Here is a 15,530-nt window from a genome sequence, read left to right as displayed (position 1 = left end):
AAGAAGTTCTAACATCCCTCAACTCCTGGTACCATGATGTGTTGGGTGCTCGGGATCCGTGGAACACATACAGGCTACCAACACTTAAAATAGTACAACACTATTTTATTAAGTTAGAAACTGTTGAACATACTTTAACTGTGGGTTAACATAATGTTAGATTAAACTAAAGACCTATGCCTGTCATAACCAGTCTATGCACTCAGCACATGGTGAAGAACTGTGCTGTACACTGTAAGCTCTGTCCTTCTGAGAGGCTGCATCCCGAATGAGCGGGAACTCTGATACCCTCTGGTGCCCTCTGTCTATATAGTGAGTGTGCTCTAACTGGTGATTGGCTGCGGTGTTGTGTGTGTTGATTGGTCTTGCTGTGTGTTCATCAGTGTGTGTATCTGCACCATGATATACTGGTGTATATTATGACAGAAATGTCTGGTTTTACGACGGAAAATCGGCTGCGCCCCCGCACCGATGCTCCGACTGATGAGGGACTGGCAGCCGCGCCACGTAAAATGCATGACCTTCCAGATATAAACGCCTGGAGAATTGCCGGGGCCGTGGGTGCGCAAGAGTTAAATCAACGCTCTTTTATTATATACAGCAATTAATACTTAGACAATAATCCTAACTTCTAGACTAATACCTACAACTAACAGGCCAATACTTAACTTTGGAAATGGCCCACCAGGTCAGGGAAACAAATGGTCTTTCGAATTGGTCCTGAGCCTGCGGGATTCAAAGGCTGATACAGGTCGATGGTTGGGAATGTCTATCTGGTAGCGATCGCTGGAGTCAAACTTACAGTTTTCTTTGTCGAAGATTCTTGCGAAGGTTGCGAGCAGGAAGAGAAGGGTCGAGTTGAACTTGGCCCCTATTCTTATAGTCCCCAGGAGCTTCCCGCCTCTCGGGGCGGACCTTGACCCTGGTTCCAAGTGATTGGACTTGGTCCCAATCACTTGGTTCGATATGCTCCAATAATGGGACGATTCCTTGATCGGGGGGTGGTCGTTTACCTTTCTTTGTCTCAGCCCCTGCTGGCGCCGAAAGGTCTGGATCGGCTGTGTGTTGCTAATCTGTAGCAATTGTTCCCGGGGATGGCTGCTTAATATGCAGAGGGCTGGGTTGTTGTGATGTTGATGGCTGCAGGTATCGGTCTGGGCCGATTTCCCCAGAGGCGAATACACTGTTTTACCTGCAGCTGTCCGTTTGAGTCCTGTTGGCTGATTTTCCCATCAGCCTCTTCCGTTCGCCATTTTAGATCGGGGTTTGACCATTCTAATCGGGAATCAGCCATTTTACGTGGCTACAGTGGTCACCATGCTGAATTCGCTGATGGGAGCTGGGGCCTTTCAGGGGCCCTTGGAGCTGGAGGGGGCCCACCAAGTGCTGGCGAGGAGGCCCAAGCCCAGCGAGCTGCCGCGGGCGGTGCTGATGCGGTTCCACCGGTTTCCTGATTGAGAGTGTGTGTTAAGGTGGGCCAAGAAGGAGCGGAGCAGCAGGTGGGAGAACACTGGAATGGCCAAGGGGGAGCTGGAGTTGGTAGAGGAGGTCGGGGCGGGGGTCTGCTGCTGTGGGAACGGGTCGTGCGGGGGGCACGGGCACGTGGCTGGCCTAGGAAGGGCTATGGCTAGTCGGCGGGGGAGAGGGGTGAGTAGCCCCTTGATCCGGCTGATAACCTGGAATGTAAGGGAACTGAATGGGCCGGTCAAGCGGGCCCGGGTGTTCGCGCACCTGAAGTGGCTGAAGGCGGATGTGGCCATGCTTCAGGAGATGCACCTGAGAGTGGCGAATCAGGTAAGGTTGAGAAAAGGGTCGGTAGGGCAGGTGTATCATTTGGGTTTTGATGCAAATAATCGGGGGGTGGTGATCTTGGTGGGGAAAAGAGTGTCGTTCGAGGTGTCGAGCATTGTGGCAGACAATGGCGGTAGGTATGTGATGGTAAGTGGCAAGCTGCAGGGGGAGCGGGTGGTGTTGGTCAATGTATATGCCCCGAATTGGGACGATGCGGGTTTCATGCGGCTTTTGCTGGGCCGGATTCCGGACCTGGAGACAGGAGGCCTGATAATAAAGAACAAAGAAAATTACAGTACAGGAACAGGCCCTTCGGCCCTCCCAGCCTGCGCCGATCCAGATCCTTTATCTTAACCTATCACCTATTTTCCAAGGATCTACTTACCTCTGTTCCCCGCCCATTCATATATCTGTCTAGATGCATCTTAAATGATGCTATTGTGCCCGCCTCTACCACCTCCGCTGGCAAAGCGTTCCAGGCACCCACCACCCTCTGCGTAAAAAACTTTCCACGTACATCTCCCTTAAACTTTCCCCCTCTCACCTTGAAATCGTGACCCCTTGTAATTGACACCCCCACTCTTGGAAAAAGCTTGTTGCTATCCACCCTGTCCATACCTCTCATAATTCTGTAGACCTCAATCAGGTCCCCCTCAACCTCCGTCTTTCCAACGAAAACAATCCTAATCTACTCAGCCTTTCTTCATAGCTAGCACCCTCCATACCAGGCAACATCCTGGTGAACCTCCTCTGCACCCTCTCTAAAGCATCCACAGCCTTCTGGTAATGTGGCGACCAGAACTGCACGCAGTATTCCAAATGTGGCCTAACCAAAGTCCTATACAACTGTAACATGACCTGCCAACTCTTGTACTCAATACCCTGTCCGATGAAGGCAAGCATGCTGTATGCCTTCTTGACCACTCTATCGACCTGCGTTGCCACCTTCAGGATACAATGGACCTGAACGCCCAGATCTCTCTGTACATCAATTTTCCCCAGGACTCTTCCATTGACCGTATAGTCAGCTCTTGAATTAGATCTTCCAAAATGCATTACCTCACATTTGCCTGGATTGAACTCCATCTGCCATTTCTCTGCCCAACTCTCCAATCTATTTATATTTTGCCGCATTCTCTGACAGTCCTCCTCGCTATCTGCAACTCCACCAATCTTAGTATCATCTGCAAATTTGCTAATCAAACCACCTATACCTTCGTCCAGAGCATTTATGTATATCACAAACAACAGTGGTCCGAGCACGGATCCCTGTGGAACACCACTAGTCACCTTTCTCCATTTTGAGACACTCCCTTCCACCACTACTCTCTGTCTCCTGTTGCCCAGCCAGTTCTTTATCCATCTAGCTAGTACACCCTGAACCCCATACGACTTCACTTTTTCCATCAACCTGCCACGGGAAACTTTATCAAACGCCTTACTGAAGTCCATGTATATGACATCTACAGCTCTTCCATCATCAATTAATGTTGTCACTTCCTCAAAGAATTCTATTAGGTTTGTAAGACATGACCTTCCCTGCACAAAACCATGCTGCCTATCACTGATAAGTCTATTTTCTTCCAAATGTGAATAGATCCTATCCCTCAGTATCTTCTCCAACAGTTTGCCTACCACTGACGTCAAGCCCGCAGGTCTATAATTCCCTGGATAATCCCTGCTACCCTTCTTAAACAGAGGGACAACATTGGCAATTCTCCAGTCCTCTGGGACCTCACCTGTGCTCAAGGATGCTGCAAAGATATCTGTTAAGGCCCCAGCTATTTCTTCCCTCACTTCCCTCAGTAACCTGGGATAGATCCCATCCGGACCTGGGGACTTGTCCATCTTAATGCTTTTTAGAATACCCAAAACTTCCCCCTTCCTTTTGCCGACTTGACCTAGAGTATTTAAACATCCATCCGTAGCCTCAACATCCGTCATGTCCCTCTCCTTGGGGAATACCGATGCAAAGTACTCATTAAGAATCTCACTCATTTCCTCTGACTCCACGCATAAATTCCCTCTCTTGTCTTTGAGTGGGCCAATCCTTTCTCTAGTTACCCTCTTGCTCCTTATATACGAATAAAAGGCTTTGGGATTTTCCTTAACCCTGTTAACCAAAGATATTTCATGACCCCTTTTAGCCCTCTTTATTGCGCGTTTGAGATTTGTCCTACTTTCCCGATATTCCTCCAAAGCTTCATCAGATTTAAGTTGTCTAGATCTTATTTATGCTTCCTTTTTCAACTTAGCTAGTCTCACAATTCCACCCGTCATCCATGCTTCCCTAATCTTGCCATTTCTATCCCTCATTTTCACAGGGACATGTCTGTCCTGCACTCTAATCAACCTTTCCTTAAAAGACTCCCACATTTCAAATGTGGATTTACCCTTAAAGAGCTGCTCCCAATCCACATTCCCTAGCTCCTGCCGAATTTTGTTATACTTGGCCTTTCCCCAGTTTAGCACTCTTTCTTTAGGACCACTCTCGTCTTTGTCCAGGAGTATTCTAAAACTTACGGAATTGTGATTGCTATTCCCAAAGTAATCACCGACTGAAACTTTAACCACCTGGCCGGGATCATTCCCCAATACCAGGTCCAGTATGGCCCCTTCCCGAGTTGGACTATTTACATACTGCTCTCAAAAAACTCTCCTGAATGCTCCTTACAAATTCTGCTCCATCTATGCCTCCAACACTACATGAGTCCCATTCAATGTTGGGGAAGTTAAAATCTCCCATCACAACCACCCTATTGCTCCTACATTTTTCTATAATCTGTCTACATATTTGTATCTCTACTTCACGCTCGCTTTTGGGAGGCCTGTAGTAAAGTCCCAACAATGTTAGTGCACCCTTCCTATTTCTTAGCTCTACCCATATTGCCTCAGTGCTCAAATCCTCTATCGTGCCCTCCTTAATCATAGCTGTGATATCATCTCTGACCAGTAATGCAACATCTCCACCCCTTTTACCTCCCTCTCTATCCCTCCTGAAGCATCTATACCCTGGGATATTTAGTTGCCAGTCTTGCCCTTCCCTCAACCAAGTCTCCGTAATACCAATAACATCATATTCCCAGGTACTAATCCAAGCCCTAAGTTCATCTGCCTTACCTGCTACACTTCTCGCATTGAAACATATGCACCTTAGACCACCTGTCCCTTTACGTTCTTCATCTCTTCCCTGTCTACTCTTCCCCTTAGTCACATTGAGTTTATTATCTAGTACCTTACTGGCTTTAGTTGCTGCCTCTTTACTGACCTCTAACTTCCTAATCTGGTTCCCATCCCCCTGCCACATTAGTTTAAAACCTCCCCAACAGTGTTAGCAAAAGCACCCCCAAGGTCATTGGTTCCAGTCCTGCCCAGGTGTAGACTATCCGATTTGTAATGGTCCCACCGCCCCCAGAACCGGTTCCAATGTCCCAAAAATCTGAACCCCTCCCTCCTGCACCATCTCTCAAGCCACATATTCATTCTGACTATTCTTGAATTTCTACTCTGACTGTCTCGTGGCACTGGTAGCAATCCTGAGATTACTACCTTTGAGGTCCTACTTTTTAACTTATCTCCTAACTCCCTAAATTCTGATTGTAGGATCTCATCCTGTTTTTTCCCTATATCGTTGGTGCCTATATGCACCACGACAACTGGCTGTTCACCCTCCCCCTTCCGTATGTCCTGCAGCCGATCTGAGACATCCCTGACCCGTGCACCCGGGAGGCAACATACCATTCGGGAGTCTCGTTTTCGACCACAGAAACGCCTGTCTACTCCCCTTACGATTGAATCCCCTATGACTATAGCCCTGCCAGTCTTTTTCCCGCCCTTCTGTGCAGCAGAGCCAGCCACGGTGCCTGGCTACTACTGCCTTCCCCTGGTGAGTCATCTCCCCCAACAGTATCCAAAACGGTATACCTGTTTTGGAGGGAGATGACCGCCGGGGACACCTGCACTGCCTTCCTGCTCTTTCTCTGCCTTTTGGTCACCCATGTCTCCCTCACAAATCCTAATCTGCGGTGTGACCAACTCACTGAATGTGCTATCCACGACCTCCTCAGCATCGCGGATGCTCCAAAGTGAGTCCATCCGCAGCTCCAGAGCCATCATGCGGTCTAACAGGAGCTGCAGCTGGACACACTTCCCGCACATGAAGGAGTCAGGGGCATCGGCCGCGTCCCTGAACTCCCACATTGAACACGGGAGTGCGATCTCCTGCCATTTTTACACTTTACCGTAACTGATTACAAATATAATATCAAATAATGAATAAGTGAAAGGAATAAGGATTTTACTTATCAATCACAATACTTACCAACCCACGAAGAGTTAAATTTCTCCCAGCTACTTACCTTCCCGACAGACCCCTGGCCATTGCTCCTGCCGAAAATCTGAATGCCGCTTCTCCTGCAAGGTAAGTTTTTAAAGGGTAAACTTACCTTCCCGACAGACCCCTGGCCACTGCACCCGCTGAAAATCTGAAGCTATAACTTGCGGATAAAAGAAAAAGAAGAAGAAAAGAGAGAGCTTACCTGATATTCACTCACCCAATTTAGGTTAGAGGAGGTGTAAGGGTGGGAGACACTACAAGTGTAATGTCTCGGGTTTAGCAACCGCCCAACTTAAATAGAGGTAAAAATCAAACATTTAAGCACCTACCTGATTCCCAAGCTGCACTCCGGCTCCCTCTCTCTCTCCCGCTCCCGGAAATGAAGGCCGCAGGAACCAGGGGGCAAGTTTAAACACCTACCTGAATCCCAAGCTGCACTCGCTGCGCTCCGGCTCGTTCTCTCTCTCCTGCTCCTGGAAATGAAGGGCGCTGGAACCTGGGGGCGAGTTTAAACACCTACCTGAATCCCAAGCTGCACTCGCTGCGCACCGGCTCTCTCTCCTGCTCCCGAAAATGAATGCCGCTGGAACCTGGGGGCAAGTTTAAACACCTACCTGAATCTCAAGCTGCACTCGCTGCGCTCCGGCTCTCTCTCTCTCTCCCGCTCCCAGAAATAAAGGCCACTGGAACCTGGGGGCAAGTTTAAACACCTACTTGAATCCCAAGCTGCACTCGCTGTGCTCCGGCTCTCTCTCTCTCCCGCTCCCGGAAATGAAGGCCGCTGGAACCTGGGGGCAAGTTTAAACACTTATCTGAATCCCAAGCTGCACTCGCTGTGCTCCGGCTCTCTCTCTCCTGCTCCCGAAAATGAAGGCCGCTGGAACCCGGGAGCGAGTTTAAACACCTACCTGAATCCCAAGCTGCACTCCGGCTCCCTCTCTCTCTCCTGCTCCCGGAAATGAAGGCCGCTGGAACCAGGGGGCAAGTTTAAACACCTACCTGAATCCCAAGCTGCACTCGCTGCGCTCCGGCTCGCTCTCTCTCTCCCGCTCCTGGAAATGAAGGCCGCTGGAACCTGGGGGCGAGTTTAAACACCTACCTGAATCCCAAGCTGCACTCACTGCGCTCCGGCTCTCTCTCTCTCTCACGCTCCCAGAAATGAAGGCCACTGGAACCTGGGGGCAAGTTTAAACACCTACCTGAATCCCAAGCTGCACTCGCTGCGCTCCGGCTCTCTCTCTCTCTCCCGCTCCCGGAAATGAAGGCCGCTGGAACCTGGGGGCAAGTTTAAACACTTATCTGAATCCCAAGCTGCACTCGCTGTGCTCCGGCTCTCTCTCTCTCTCTCTCCCGCTCCCGGAAATGAAGGCCGCTGGAACCTGGGGGCAAGTTTAAACACTTATCTGAATCCCAAGCTGCACTCGCTGTGCTCCGGCTCTCTCTCTCCTGCTCCCGAAAATGAAGGCCGCTGGAACCTGGGGGCAAGTTTAAACACCTACCTGAATCCCAAGCTGCACTCGCTGCGCTCCGGCTCTCTCTCCCGCTCCCGCTCCCGGAAATGAAGGCCGCTGGAACCTGGGGGCAAGTTTAAACACTTATCTGAATCCCAAGCTGCACTCGCTGTGCTCCGGCTCTCTCTCTCCCGCTCCCGGAAATGAAGCCCGCTGGAACCTGGGGGCAAGTTTAAACACTTATCTGAATCCCAAGCTGCACTCGCTGTGCTCCGGCTCTCTCTCTCCTGCTCCCGAAAATGAAGGCCGCTGGAACCTGGGGGCAAGTTTAAACACCTACCTGAATCCCAAGCTGCACTCGCTGCGCTCCGGCTCTCTCTCCCGCTCCCGTAAATGAAGGCCGCTGGAACCCGGGGGCGAGTTTAAACACCTACCTGAATCCCAAGCTGCACTCCGGCTCCCTCTCTCTCTCCCGCTCCCGGAAATGAAGGCCGCTGGAACCTGGGGGCGAGTTTAAACACCTACCTGAATCCCAAGCTGCACTCCGGCTCCCTCTCTCTCTCTCCTGCTCCCGGAAATGAAGGCCGCTGGAACCAGGGGGCAAGTTTAAACACCTACCTGAATCCCAAGCTGCACTCGCTGCGCTCCGGCTCCCTCTCTATCTCCCGCTCCCGGAAATGAAGGCCGCTGGAACCTAGGGGCAAGTTTAAACACTTTTGTAAGGGCCACGAAGAATCCAGCACGAGTTTTAAGGATACAAAATAATAACGTTTATTTACTATAACAATATATACATAACAGTAGCAGTAACTTCCCTTGCTACCTTCTCCTTCCTGCTGGTTCCTGAACTGGCCAGCTTATTTATACTAGGAGTTTCTCCGCCCCCCTCATTGGGGAAGTTCATACTCCCATAGGATTGTGGGATAATCATTAGTCCCCAGCCAATCGTAAGTAGGCAGGTTATAACATCCCTCCCCCCCAAAGTCCAAGGAATCCACCGAAGACCCTGACGAAGGAAGGCGTCGAACTCGTTTGGCCGCAGGCCGGACGCCATTTGCACGCGGCGCTGGATCAGGCGGCGTATAACGAGACGGAGACCGGCACTTCCGTGATGAACGGCGCGGTTGTACATCCACGGCCTGTGGACCCGAGGATTCACCCTCTGATTCATCCTGTGTCTCCATCTCGGAGTCAGAGTCTGCTGCCTCCGTCATGTCAGCGTCTCTATCTCCATTCGGTCCCGTAACGACCTGCGCAGGCTTCGAGTGAGGCACCAGTGGAAGATTTTGAGGACTACCTTCCCTTGTCTCTAGTCTTTGCGGCTGTTGAACTGAGTTCCGGGGGCGGGGAATCTTTTCAGGGGATGATCTTCTGGACCGGACGTGGTCTCCATGTTTTCGCTGGAGACGACCCTGGGCTTGCACTTGGTAAGATATAGGGCCCGTTTGACGAAAGATTACACCAGGAACCCATTGGGCACCACCAGCAAAATCCCGCACGAATACTGGGTCACAGGGCGCAAACTGCCGAATCGGACGATGCCGAGACAATCCCTGTCCCTGCCGTTCTTGTGTGCGGCGTACTTTTGCGCCAATGTCCGGGAAGACCATACTAAGGCGGGTGCGAAGTCTTTGGCCCATTAGGAGTTCTGCGGGAGCTACCCCAATCACTGCATGGGGGGTGGTCCTGTACGTAAACAAAAAGCGAGCCAGTCTCGTGTCCATTGATCCGGAAGACTGCTTCTTTAGGCCTCTTTTGAATGTTTGCACTGCACGCTCTGCCAACCCATTTGAAGCCGGGTGGTAAGGGGCAGTGCGGATATGGCGGATGCCGTTCATCTTTGTAAACCTAGCAAACTCCTCACTCATGAATGGAGTGCCATTATCCGTGACCAGCACCTCGGGGAGGCCATGCGTACTAAATGATAAACGCATCTTTTCACTTGTTGCGCAGGACGTTGTCCCCTGCATCTTATGCACCTCCAGCCATTTGGACTGGGCATCAATTAGTAGAAGGAACATGGATCCCTGAAAAGGGCCTGCGAAATCTGCATGTAAGCGTGCCCAAGGCCGCCCTGGCCATTCCCAGTGATGTAGGGGCGCGGCCGGCGGAAGCTTCTGATGCTCCTGGCAAATGGAGCAGTTTTGGGCCACCTTCTCAATGTCGGTGTCAAGGCCTGGCCACCAGACATAACTCCGGGCCAACATTTTCATCTTGGTCACGCCCGGATGCCCATTGTGCAAGTCTGATAATATCAGCTCCTGGCCTTTTTCCGGGACAATCACACGCGTCCCCCACAAGAGGATGCCGTCTTCCACGCTGAACTCTGACAGCTTGGAGGAAAATGCCCGCAACTCGCCTGGGAGCTGTCTATGCTGCCCACCATACAGGACTATGTGCCGAACCTTTGACAAGACTGGCTCCGTCTGGGTCCACTCACGGATCTGTGATGCTGTGACAAGCAAGGTGTCCATAAAATTTAGGGTTGCAACCACCTCACCGGTCGTGGGGGTCGACATGGGGCCGGTCAATAAAGGCAATCGGCTCAGTGCATCGGCATTTGCTATCTGCGTACCTGGTTTGTGCTCCAGAGAATACTCATATGCAGCAAGCAACAAAGCCCAGCGCTGGATCCGTGCAGAAGCAATGGGCGGTATTGGCTTATCCTCTCTGAAGAGTCCCAGCAGGGGCTTATGATCAGTCACGATAGTGAAATGGCGGCCGTACACATACTGGTGGAAGCGTTTCACCGCGAAAACCACTGCCAGGCCCTCCTTCTCGATCTGCGCGTACTTTTTCTCCGCTGCAGTCAATGTGCGGGAAGCGAAAGCTATCGGTCGCTCGGCCCCGTTCTCCATCTTGTGGGACAGGACAGCCCCAATACCATACGGGGATGCATCACATGTGACGAGCAAAGGCTTTCCCGGATCATAGTGGGTTAGTAACCCAGACGACGACAATTGTTGCTTTACCCGCCGGAAAGCGGTTTCTTGCGGCTGACCCCAAACCCAGGTGTGATTTTTCTTTAGCAGCAGGTGCAAGGGGGCCAGCGTAGTTGCCAGATTGGGGAGGAACTTCCCGTAATAGTTTACGAGACCGAGAAAAGAACGAAGATGCGAAGTGTCAGTCGGGGTGGGGGCATGTTGAATTGCACGCACCTTCTCTGCGACGGGGTGCAGACCCTCGCGGTCCACCTGATAACCTAGGTAGACTACTTCTTTTGCCTGAAATACGCACTTTGTGCGACGTAAACGGACTCCAGCCTCCGAAAGGCGTCTAAGGACAGCCTCCAGATTTTCCAAATGCTCTTGCTCCGACGTCCCTGTAATCAACACGTCATCTAGGTAGACAGCCACACTTGGTAAACCTCTCAAAATGCCCTCCATAACACGTTGAAAAATTGCGCAGGCAGAGGATACTCCAAAGGGCAACCGTGTATATTCATACAGGCCCCGGTGTGTGTTAATTGTTACATATGGTCGGGAGGCAGGGTCCAGCTCCAACTGCAGGTAGGCGTGACTCATATCTAATTTTGTGAATGAGAGTCCACCTGCAAGTTTCGCGTAGAGATCCTCTATGCGAGGCATTGGGTATCGGTCGAGTCGGGAAACTGTATTCACTGTAAGTTTATAGTCGCCACACAAGCGAACTGTGGCATCTGGCTTCATTACTGGTACAATTGGTGCTGCCCAGTCAGCAAAACGGACGGGCCTGATAATACCCAAACTCTCCAAACGAGTGAGCTCCCCTTCTACCTTCTCGAGCAAAGCGTAAGGCACTGGGCGCGCCCGGAAATAGCGCGGCGTGGCTCCTGGTTCAACTTGGATACGGGCTACGGCCCCTTTTATTTTCCCCAAACCAGGCTGGAATACCTCTGGGTATCGTCCTAGCACCTCAGTCAACCCTCCAGAAACTGTTTGGAGGATGTGCTGCCATTGCAACCACAAATGGCGCAACCAGTCCCGACCCAACAGGCTGGGCCCATGGCCACGCACTACGATAAGTGGGAAACGCCCCTCCTGGCGTCCATAGACAACAGGGGTCATTGTAGTTCCTGCAATGTCCAGTGGTTCCCCTGTGTAGGTGGCCAACCTGGCCTGTGAGTCAGTTAATGTAAGGGTCTGTATACCCTGCTTGATGCGGTCGAATGTCCTCTGGGCGATCACGGAGACCGCTGCGCCAGTATCCAACTCCATCTCCAACGGGTGGCTATTGACCCGTACTGTCACCTTAATGGGGGCCACGCGGGGAGCTGCCACACAATGCAGCTGCAGGCAGTCGTCCTCCGTCTCCACGTCCTCAGGAGTGGTCGCCGCAGGTTCATCCACATGGAAGGTACGGCCTCTGGGCTGGTCCCAGTTACGGCCCCTGGGCTGGTCCCAGTTCCGGTCGGAACGACGGCGCCTCTGGCGTCCCCAGGACCGCCGTCCGCAACGGGGTCGGCGCCTACAAGTCTGACACGGACATGGCTCCTCATCCATTGGCTCTGGAGAAGGCTCCCTTCGGGGAGGAATGTCCGATGGCCACTGGCGTCGGTCCGGTCGTTGCCTTGCCCAAGGTACCGCAGGAGTGCGGGGGGACGTTTTTGGGCGGAAAGGGTTGCGCCCCAAGGCATGCACTTCCATTCCCTGTAGCTCCTGTACTCCTCGCTCTGCGCTCTCTCGGGACAAGACTATTTGTATTGCCTGTTGAAAAGTCAATGTTGGCTCCGCTAACAACTTTCTCTGGGTTGCTGCATTGTTAATACCGCAAACCAAACGGTCGCGTAACATTTCTGACAGGGTCTCACCATAGTCACAGTATTCCGCAATCCCGCGTAGCCTGGATAAAAAATCGGCAAGGGATTCTCCAGGGGTCCTCTCAGCGGTATTAAACCGGTAACGCTGGACTATCGTGGACGGGGTTGGGTTAAAGTGTTGCCCCACTATATTCACAAGTTCGTCAAACGTTTTGGTGTCCGGCGCAGCTGGGTACGTAAGGCTCCTAATCACCCCAAACGTATGCGGCCCGCAGGCGGTGAGCCTGGCGCTCGTTTTCAGTGATATTGTTTGCCCGGAAATAGTAACGCATCCGTTGTGTGTACTGGTTCCAGCTTTCCAGCGCAGCATCAAAAACATCCAAACGTCCGTACAGAGGCATGGTATAATAGAAAACAACTTGCAACCTGTATCCAACAAAAATCCAGGGAGCTGGCTTCAGCAGTGTAGACAGCGATTCACTTTTACCTTCGTCGCCAGTTTTGTAAGGGCCACGAAGAATCCAGCACGAGTTTTAAGGATACAAAATAATAACGTTTATTTACTATAACAATATATACATAACAGTAGCAGTAACTTCCCTTGCTACAAAGAACAAAGAAATGTACAGCACAGGAACAGGCCCTTCGGCCCTCCAAGCCCGTGCCGACCATGCTGCCCGACTAAACTACAATCTTCTACACTTCCTGGGACCGTATCCCTCTATTCCCATCCTATTCATGTATTTGTCAAGATGCCCCTTAAATGTCACTATCGTCCCTGCTTCCACCACCTCCTCCGGTAGTGAGTTCCAGGCACCCACTACCCTCTGCGTAAAAAACCTGCCACGTACATCCACTCTAAACCTTGCCCCTCTCACCTTAAACCTATGCCCCCTAGTAATTGACCCCTCTACCCTGGGGAAAAGCCTCTGACTATCCACTCTGTCTATGCCCCTCATAATTTTGTATACCTCTATCAGGTCTCCCCTCAACCTCCTTCGTTCCAGTGAGAACAAACCGAGTTTATTCAACCGCTCCTCATAGCTAATGCCCTCCATACCAGGCAACATTCTGGTAAATCTCTTCTGCACCCTCTCTAAAGCCTCCACATCCTTCTGGTAGTGGTCTCGACTCCCTCAACGCCATGGCCAGGGGTTCAATCGCCAGTGCAAAGAGCAGGGGGGACAGGGGACACTCCTGCCTCGTCCCCCGGTGTAGCCGGAAATACTCTGACCTCCTTCAGTTCGTGGCCACACTCGCCACCGGGGCCTCGTACAGCAGCCTCACCCACCTGACGAACCCCTCCCCGAACCCAAACCTTTTCAACACCTCCCACAGGTACCCCCACTCCCCACTCCACCCTATCAAAGGCCTTCTCCTCATCCATCGCCACCACTATCTCCGCCTCCCCTTCCATCGTCGGCATCATTATAACATTCAAGAGCCTCCGTACATTGGTATTCAACTGCCTCCCTTTCACAAACCCCGTCTGATCCTCGTGTATGACCTGCGGCACACAGTCCTCTATCCTCATGGCCAATGGATGCGGAGAAGGCCTTTGATAGGGTGGAGTGGGGAGTGGGGGTACCTGTAGGAGGTGTTGAAAAGGTTTGGGTTCGGGGAGGGGTTCATCAGGTGGGTGAGGCTGCTGTACGAGGCCCCGGTGGCGAGTGTGGCCATGAACAGAAGGAGGTCAGAGTATTTCCGGCTACACCGGGGGACGAGGCAGGAGTGTCCCCTGTCCCCCCTGCTATTTGCACTGGCGATTGAACCCCTGGCCATGGCGTTGAGGGAGTCAAGGAACTGGAGGGGGCTGGTGCGGGGTGGGGAGGAGCATCGGGTGTCGCTCTATGCGGATGATTTGCTGCTATATGTGGCGGACCCGGTGGGGGGAATGCTGGGGGTGATGAGGATCCTTAGGGAGCTTGGAGATTTCTCCGGGTACAAGCTTAATATGGGGAAGAGCAAGTCGTTCGTAGTGCACCCGGGGGACCAGGAGAGGGGGATTAGTGAGCTCCCGCTAAAAAGGGCGGAGAGGGGTTTCAGGTACCTGGGGGTCCAGGTGGCTAGGAGCTAGGGGGCCCTACATAAGCTTAACTTCACGAGGCTCGTGGAGCAGATGGAGGAGGAGTTTAAGAGGTGGGACGTGCTGCCACTCTCCCATGGCGGGTAGAGTGCAGTCAGTTAAAATGACGGTGCTCCCGAGGTTTTTGTTCCTGTTCCAAGGCCTCCCCATCCTGATCCCAAGGGCCTTCTTCAGGCGGGTTAACAGGAGCATTATGGGATTTGTGTGGGCGCAGAAGACCCCGAGGGTGAGAAGGGTGTTCCTGGAGCGGTGCAGGGATGGGGAGTGGGGGGGGTTGGCGCTGCCTAACCTCTGTGGGTATTATTGGGCCGCCAACGTGGCAATGGTGCGTAAGTGGGTGATGGAGGGGGATGAGGCGGCATGGAAGAGGCTGGAGATGGCGTCCTGTGTGGGCACGAGCCTGGAGGCGCTGGTGACGGCGCTGCTGCCGCTTCCTCCAATGAGGTACACCACGAGCCCGGTGGTGGCGGCTACCCTCAAAATTTGGGGGCAATGGAGACGTCACGGGGGGAGGTGGGGGCATCGGTGTGGTCCCCGATTCGGGGGAACCACCGGTTTGTCCCGGGGAGGATGGACGGAGGGGTTCTGAGCTGGCACAGGGTAGGTATTAGAAGGATGGGAGACCTGTTTGTGGACGGGAAGTTTGCGAGCCTGGGTGCGCTGGAGGATAAGTTTGGGCTCCCCCCGGCGAACACCTTCAGATATATGCAGGTAAGGCCGTTTGTTCGGCGGCAGGTGGTGGAGTTCCCACTACTGCCGCCACGCGGGGTCCAGGACAGGGTCCTGTCAGAGAGGTGGGTTGGAGAGGGAAGGATCTCGACAACGTATCAGGTGATGCAGGAGGAGGACTCGGCCTCGGTGGAGGAGCTAAAGGGTAAGTGGGAGGAGGAGTTGGGTGAGGAGATTGATGAGGGGATGTGGTGGATGCCCTGGGGAGGGTGAACTCTTCCTCCTCTTGCACGAGGCTCAGCCTCATACAATTTAAGGTGTTGCATAGGGCTCCCAAGACCGGGGCAGGGATAAGTCGGTTCTTTGGGTGCGGGGACAGGTATGTTAGGTGCTCAGGGAGCCCAGCAAATCACACCCACATATTCTGGGCCTGCCCAGCGCTGGAGGACTTTTGGAAGG

This window comes from Scyliorhinus torazame, chromosome 21, assembly GCF_047496885.1.
Source record: "Scyliorhinus torazame isolate Kashiwa2021f chromosome 21, sScyTor2.1, whole genome shotgun sequence".
NCBI lineage: Eukaryota > Metazoa > Chordata > Chondrichthyes > Carcharhiniformes > Scyliorhinidae > Scyliorhinus > Scyliorhinus torazame.
Note: the sequence above shows the minus strand (reverse complement) of the source record.